This window comes from Arachis stenosperma, chromosome 9, assembly GCF_014773155.1.
Source record: "Arachis stenosperma cultivar V10309 chromosome 9, arast.V10309.gnm1.PFL2, whole genome shotgun sequence".
Taxonomy (NCBI): domain Eukaryota; kingdom Viridiplantae; phylum Streptophyta; class Magnoliopsida; order Fabales; family Fabaceae; genus Arachis; species Arachis stenosperma.
The window spans coordinates 35,926,470-35,934,651 of NC_080385.1; the positions used below are offsets into that span (position 1 = coordinate 35,926,470).

Here is an 8,182-nt window from a genome sequence, read left to right on the forward strand (position 1 = left end):
CTTTTCTTGTTAGGCAAGTCACTAATTTTCCAAATCAAATCTTTTAAAATAATTTTCAAAACATATCTTTTAAAATGGTTTTCAAATCATATCTTCTCAATCACATCTTTTTAAGACAATAACCTTTCAATCATATTTTTTTTATCATATCTTTTTCAAATTAGTTTTCAATCAAATCTTTTTAGTTTCTAATTTCAAAATCTTTTTCAAAAATCACTTGATTTCTCTTCCACTTTCAATTTTCAAAAATTATCAATCAAATTTTCAAAATGTTTTCAAAATCTTTTAATTGAATTTTCGAAAATCCTCTTCCCTCCTTCTCACATCCTTCTATTTATGGAATACCACTCCTTCTAAATGCACAATTCGAACCTTATCTAATTAAAGTTCGAATTCTTCTTCCCCTTCTTCTTTCTATTTCTCTTTTCCTCTGACATTTCAAGGAATCTCTATACTGTGACATAGAGGATTCCACATTTTCTTTTTCTCTTCTCTTTCATATGAGCAGGAGCAGAGACAAAGGCATTCTTGTTGAAGCTGATCCTGAACCCGAAAGGACCTTGAAGAGAAAGCTAAGAGAAGCCAAAGCACAACTCTCTTTAGAGGACCTGACCGAATTCTTCAAAGAAGAAGAACCCATGGCAGCCGAAAACAACAACAATGCCAACAATGCAAGGAAGGTGCTGGGTGACTTTACTGCACCTACTCCCGACTTCTATGGGAGAAGCATCTCTATCCCTGCCATTGGAGCAAACAACTTTGAGCTTAAGCCTCAATTAGTTTCTCTAATGCAACAGAATTGCAAGTTCCATGGACTTCCAATGGAAGATCCTCATCAGTTTTTAGCTGAATTCTTGCAAATCTGTGACACAGTCAAGACTAATGGGGTTAACCCTGAGGTCTATAGACTGATGCTATTCCCTTTTGCTGTAAGAGACAGAGCTAGAATATGGTTGGATTCTCAACCTAAAGAAAGCCTGGACTCTTGGGAAAAGCTAGTCAATGCCTTCTTGGCAAAGTTCTTTCCACCACAAAGATGGAGTAAGCTTAGAGTGGAAGTCCAAACCTTCAGACAGAAGGATGGAGAATCCCTCTATGAAGCTTGGGAAAGATACAAACAATTAATCAGAAGATGTCCTTCAGACATGCTTTCTGAATGGAGCATCATAGGTATTTTCTATGATGGTCTCTCTGAACTATCTAAGATGTCCTTGGATAGCTCTGCTGGAGGATCTCTTCATCTGAAGAAGACGCCGGCAGAAGCTCAAGAATTGATTGAAATGGTTGCAAATAACCAATTCATGTACACTTCTGAAAGGAATCCTGTGAACAATGGGACTAGTCAGAAGAAAGGAGTTCTTGAGATTGACACTCTGAATGCCATATTGGCTCAGAACAAGATATTGACTCAACAAGTCAATTTGATTTCTCAAAGTCTGTCTGGAATGCAAAATGCACCAAACAGTACAAAGGATGCTTCATCTGAGGAAGAAGCTTATGATCCTGAGAACCCTTCCATGGAAGAGGTGAATTACCTAGGAGAACCCTATGGAAATACCTACAATTCTTCATGGAGAAATTACCCAAATCTCTCATGGAAAAATCAAGAGAGACCTCAACAAGGTTTCAATAACAATAATGGTGGAAGAAACAGGTTTAGCAATGGCAAGCCTTTTCCATCATCTTCTCAGCAACAGACAGAGAGTTCTAAGCAGAATACTTCTGACTTAGCAACAATGGTCTCTGATCTAATAAAGACCACTCAAAGTTTCATGAATGAAACAAGGTCCTCCATCAGAAATTTGGAAGGACAAGTGGGTCAGCTGAGCAAGAAGGTTACTGAACTCCCTCCTAGTACTCTCCCAAGTAATACAGAAGAAAATCCAAAAGGAGAGTGCAAGGCCATCAACATGGCCGAATATGGAGATCATAGAGAGGAAGAAGACGCCACTGAGAAAGACCCCAGTGGGCGTGCACCACTCTCCTCTGAGTTCCTCAATGAGGAACCTTGGGAATCTGAGGCTCAAAATGAGACCATAGAGATTCCATTGGACTTACTTCTGCCATTCATGAGCTCTGATGAGTATTCTTCCTCTGAAGAGGATGAGTATGTTACTGAAGAGCAAGTTGCTAAATACCTTGGAGCAATCATGAAACTAAATGACAAGTTATTTGGAAATGAGACTTGGGAGGATGAACCTCCCTTGCTCACCAAAGAACTGGATGACTTGTCTAGGCAGAAACTGCCTCAAAAGAGGCAGGATCCTAGGAAGTTTTCTATACCTTGTACCCTAGGCACCATGACCTTCAAGAAGGCCTTGTGTGACTTAGGGTCAAGTGTGAACCTCATGCCCCTCTCTGTAATGGAGAAACTAGGGATCTTAGAGGTGCAAGCTGCAAGAATCTCATTAGAGATGGCAGACAACTCAAGAAAACAAGCTCATGGACTTGTAGAGAATGTTTTGGTGAAGATAGAAGACCATTACATCCCTACTGATTTCATAGTCCTAGAGACTGGGAAGTGCATGGATGAATCCATCATCCTTTGCAGACCCTTCCTAGCCATAGCAAAGGCTGTGATTGATGTTGATAGAGGAGAGTTGATCATTCAAGTGAATGGACAATCCTTGGTGTTTAAGACCCAAGGACATCCCTCTATCATCATGGAGAGGAAGCATGAAGAGCTTCTCTCAAGACAGAGCCAAGCAGAGCCCCCACAGTCAAACTCTAAGTTTGGTGTTGGGAGGCTACAACCAAAATCTAAGTTTGGTGTTGAAACCCCACATTCAAACTTTAAGTTTGGTGTTGGGAGGTTTCAACACGGTTCTGAGCATTTCTGAGGCTCCATGAGAGTCCTCTGTCAAGCTAATGACATTAAAGAAGCGCTTGTTGGGAGGCAACCCAATGTTTTATAATTAATTATTTTCTTTTGTTATTTTATCTTTTTTGTAGGTTGATGATCATAAGAAGTCACAAAAACAATGAAAAAAGCAAAAACAGAATGAAAAACAGGAAGAAAAACAGCACACCCTGGAGGAGAAGAAACTGGCGTTCAAACGCCAGTAATGCTAGCTGTTGGGCGTTTAACGCCCAGTCTGGCACCATTCTGGGCGTTTAACGCCAGAAAGGGGCACCAGACTGGCGTTAAACGCCAGTAAAGGGCAAGAACCTGGCGTTAAATGCCAGGAATGGGCACCAGCCCGGCGTTTAACGCCAGAAATGGCTCAAAACGTGATTTTGAGCAACATTTGGTGCAGGGATGACTTTTCCTTGACACTACAGGATCTGTGGACCCCACAGGACCCTACCATCACTCTCTCTCTTCTTCCCCCATTCACCAATCACCTCAACACCTCTTCCCCAAAAACCTCTCACCTATCAAATCCCATCTTTCTCTTCACCACTCACATCCATCCTTCATAAAACCCCACCAACCTCACCCTTCAAATTCAAACCACTTTCCCTCCCAAACCCACCCATAATGGCCGAACCTTTACCCCCTCTCTCTATAAATACCCTTCTTCAACTCTTCATTTTCACACAACCTAAACACCCTTTCTTCCCCCTTCTTGGCCGAATACACCACCATCTCCCTCTTCCTCATTTCTTCTTCTTCTACTCTCTTCTTTCTTCTTTTGCTCGAGGACGAGCAAACATTTTAAGTTTGGTGTGGTAAAAGCGTTGCTTTTTGTTTTTCCATAACCATTTATGGCATCCAAGGCCGGAGAAACCTCTAAAAAGAGGAAAGGGAAGGCAAAAGCTTCCACCTCCGAGTCATGGGAGATGGATAGATTCCTCTCAAGGGTGCATCAAGACCACTTCTATGAAGTTGTGGCCTTGAAGAAGGTGATCTCCGAGGTCCCCTTTTCACTCAAAAAGGGTGAATATCCGGAGATCCGCCATGAGATCCGAAGAAAAGGTTGGGAAGTTCTTACCAACCCCATTCAACAAGTCGGAATCTTGATGGTTCAAGAGTTCTATGCCAATGCATGGATCACAAAGAACCATGACCAAAGTGTGAACCCGAATCCAAAGAATTATCTCACTATGGTTCGGGGAAAATACTTGGATTTTAGTCCGGAGAGTGTGAGGGTGGCGTTCAACTTGCCTATGATGCAAGGAGATAAGCATCCTTACACTAGAAGGGTCAACTTTGATCAAAGGTTGGACCAAGTCCTCACAGTCATATGTGAAGAGGGCGCACAATGGAAGCAAGATTCAAGAGGAAAGCCGGTCCAATTGAGAAGGCATGACCTCAAGCCCGTGGCTAGAGGATGGTTAGAGTTCATACAACGCTCAATCATCCCCACTAGCAACCGGTCCGAAGTTACCATAGACCGGGCCATCATGATCCATAGTATCATGATTGGAGAAGAAATAGAGGTTCATGAGGTTATAGCCCAAGAACTCTATAAGGTGGCGGACAAGACCTCCACCTTGGCAAGGTTAGCCTTTCCTCATCTCATTTGTCACCTCTGTTATTCAGTTGGAGTTGACATAGAGGGAGACATTCCCATTGATGAGGACAAGCCCATCACCAAGAAAAGGATGGAGTACACAAGAGATCTCACTCATCATGAGATCCCTGAGATTCCTCAAGGGATGAATTTTCCTCCACAAAACTATTGGGAGCAACTAAACACCTCCCTAGGAGAACTAAGTTCCAACATGGGACAACTGAGGGTGGAGCATCAAGAACACTCCATCATCCTTCATGAAATTAGAGAAGATCAAAGAATCATGAGGGAGGAGCAACAAAGACAAGGAAGAGACATTGAGGAGCTCAAGCACTCCATAGGATCTTCAAGAGCAAGAAAGAGCCGCCATCACTAAGGTGGACCCGTTCTTTGATTTCCTTGTTATTGTTCTTCTGTTTTTCGAATTTTAATGCTTATGTTTATCCATGTTTGTGTCTTATGATCATTAGTGTCTTAGTGTCTATGCCTTAAAGTTATGAATGTCCTATGAATCCATCACCTTTCTTCAATAAAAACGTGCCTAATTGATAAAAGAAAGAATTGCATGAATTTTGAATTTTATAATAGTTTAATTATTTTGATGTGGTGGCAATATTTTTGTTCTCTGAATGTATGCTTAAACAGTGCATATGTCTTTTGAATTTGTGGTTCATGAATGTTGGCTCTTGAAAGAATGATGAAAAAGGAGACATGTTACTGAGGATCTGAAAAATCAATAAAATGATTCTTGAAGCAAGAAAAAGCAGTGAATACAAAAAAAGGAAGAAAGAAAGCGAAAAAAAAAAAACCAAAAAAAAAAAAGAAGAAAGAAAAAAAAAGAAAAGAATAAAGTTGTGATCCAAGGCAATAAGAGTGTGCTTAAGAACCCTGGACACCTCTAATTGGGGACTTTAGCAAAGCTGAGTCACAATCTGAAAAGGTTCACCCAATTATGTGTCTGTGGCATGTATGTATCCGGTGGTAATACTGGAAGACAGAGTGCTTTGGGCCACAGCCAAGACTCAAGAAATAGCTATGTTCAAGAATCATCATACCTTACTAGGAGAATCAATAACACTATCTGGATTCTGAGTTCCTAAAGAAGCCAATCATTCTGAATTACAAGGGATAGAGTGAGATGCCAAAACTATTCAGAGGCAAAAAGATAAAAGCCCCACTCATCTAATTAATACTGATCTTCATAGATGTTTTTGGAGTTCATTGCATATTCTCTTCTTTTTATCTTATTTGATTTTCAGTTGCTTGAGGACAAGCAACAATTTAAGTTTGGTGTTGTGATGAGCGGATAATTTATATACTTTTTGGCATTGTTTTTAGTATATTTTTAGTATGATCTAGTTAGTTTTTAGTATATTTTTATTAGTTTTTAGTTAAAATTCACTTTTCTGGACTTTACTATGAGTTTGTGTGTTTTTCTGTGATTTTAGGTATTTTCTGGCTGAAATTGAGGGACCTGAGCAAAAATCTGATCCAGAGACTCAAAAGGACTGCAGATGCTGTTGGATTCTGACCTCCCTGCATTCGAAGCGGATTTTCTGGAGCTACAGAAGCCCAATTGGCGCGCTCTCAACGGCGTTGGAAAGTAGACATCCTGGGCTTTCCAGCAATATATAATAGTCCATACTTTGCCCAAGATTTGATGGCCCAAACCGGCGTTCAAAGTCACCTCAAGGAATCCCAGCGTTAAACGCTGGAACTGGCACCCAAATGGGAGTTAAACGCCCAAACTGGCACCAAAGCTGGCGTTTAACTCCAAGAAGAGTCTCTACACGAAATTGCTTCATTGCTCAGCCCAAGCACACACCAAGTGGGCCCGGAAGAGGATTTTTATGTCATTTACTCATTTCTGTACACCCTAGGCTACTAGTTTCTTATAAGTAGGACCTTTTACTATTGTATAGAAATCTTTTGATCACTTTTAGATCTCTAGATCATCTTTGGACATTCTAGTTCTTAGATCATTGGGAGGCTGGCCATTCGGCCATGCCTAGACCTTATGCTTATGTATTTTCAACGGTGGAGTTTCTACACACCATAGATTAAGGTGTGGAGCTCTGCTGTACCTCGAGTATTAATGCAATTACTATTGTTCTTTCATTCAAATTCCGCTTGTTCTTTATCCAAGATATCACTTGTTCTTCAACATGATGAAGGTGATGATTGACGCCCATCACCATTCTCACTCATGAACAAAGTGACTGACAACCACTCTTGTTCTACAAGCATTTGAGGCTTGGTGAATATCTCTTGGATTCCTGATTGCACGATGCATGGTTGATCGCCTGACAACCGAGTGCTCGCCTGACAAACGAGCCAACCATTCCGTGAGATCAGAGTCTTCATGGTATAGGCAAGAACTGATGGCAGCATTCAAGAGAATCCGGAAGGTCTAACCTTGTCTGTGGTATTCTGAGTAGGATTCAATGATTGAATGACTGTGACGTGCTTCAAACCTGTAACCTACTGGGCGTTAGTGACAGACGCAAAAGAGTTATTCTATTCCGGTAGGGGAGGGAACCACACCGGTGATTGGCAGCACTGTGACAGAGTGTGTGCATTAGCTTTCACTGCGAGGATGGGAGGTAGCTGCTGACAACAGTGAGACCCTACACGAGCTTGCCATGGAAAGGAGTAAGAAGGGTTGGATGAAGACAGTAGGAAAGCAGAGAGACGGAAGGGAAGGCATCTTCATGCGCTTATCTGAAGTTCCTACCAATGAATTACATAAGTATCACTATCTTTATCTTTTATGTTATTTTCGTTCATCACCATATATATCTGAGTTTGCCTGACTAAGATTTACAAGATGACCATAGCTTGCTTCAATACTAACAATCTCCGTGGGATCGACCCTTACTCACGTAAGGTTTATTACTTGGACGACCCAGTGCACTTGCTGGTTAGTTGTGCGAAGTTGTGTAATGCCATGGTATTGGGCTACCACGTTTTTGGAGCCATTACCAGGGATTATGAGAGTTTTGAAAAAGTATAGTTCACAATTTCGCGCACCAGTGCGTCCGCGTCGATGGATTATTCCGAGAGTGGCGCGTACGCGGCAGGTGTGCATACGCGCGAGTTGGTTTGTGCCTCAGGCCCAATTTCCGCACAGTGCATGCCTAACTCTCGGGTCAATGTAGGGAAGGTGGAACTTCTCAATCCACGCGTACGCGTCGTGTGCGCGGCCGCGTGGGTAGGTGAAAATGCTTGATGCACGCGTACACGTGCAGTGCGCGTACGCGTGGATGGTGCTCTGTTTTTCAAAATTTTTCTTTGTTTTTTTTTTTGCACCAATCTAAGCATTTTAAACCTCCAAACAGCTACCAAAACGCCATAAAACCTTATTTAACATATTATACTACCAATCAAACTCAACAAATCAACCAAAAACATGAATTTAAACTAATCACTAATATGTACAAAAAGAGAAAATGAAAAGAATTTACCATGGTGGGGTGTCTTCCACCTAGCACTTTTATTTATTGTCCTTAAGTTGGACTTATGGAGAGCTCCTCTCAAGGTGGCTTGTGCTTGAATTCATCTTGGAACTTCCACCAATGCTTGGACTTCCAATAAGCTCCATCATTCAAGATTAATATCTCCAATCTTTGATGGAGTTCTTCACAAACCATGGGCTCCCAATGTTGATACTTATGTGTTCCGGGATCCCATATTTTGTCTTCACACCCAGCTCCAAGTTGGTTATC

General features: G+C 41.5%; 1 non-coding gene across 1 annotated transcript; it reads right to left on the minus strand.

Annotated features, from left to right (window-relative positions):
- Positions 1–1,043: 1,043 nt before the first annotated feature.
- On the minus strand, positions 1,044–1,151 carry LOC130952982 (small nucleolar RNA R71). The gene has a single exon (XR_009075156.1). It is a non-coding gene; the product is annotated as a small nucleolar RNA R71 (small nucleolar RNA).
- Positions 1,152–8,182: the final 7,031 nt, after the last annotated feature.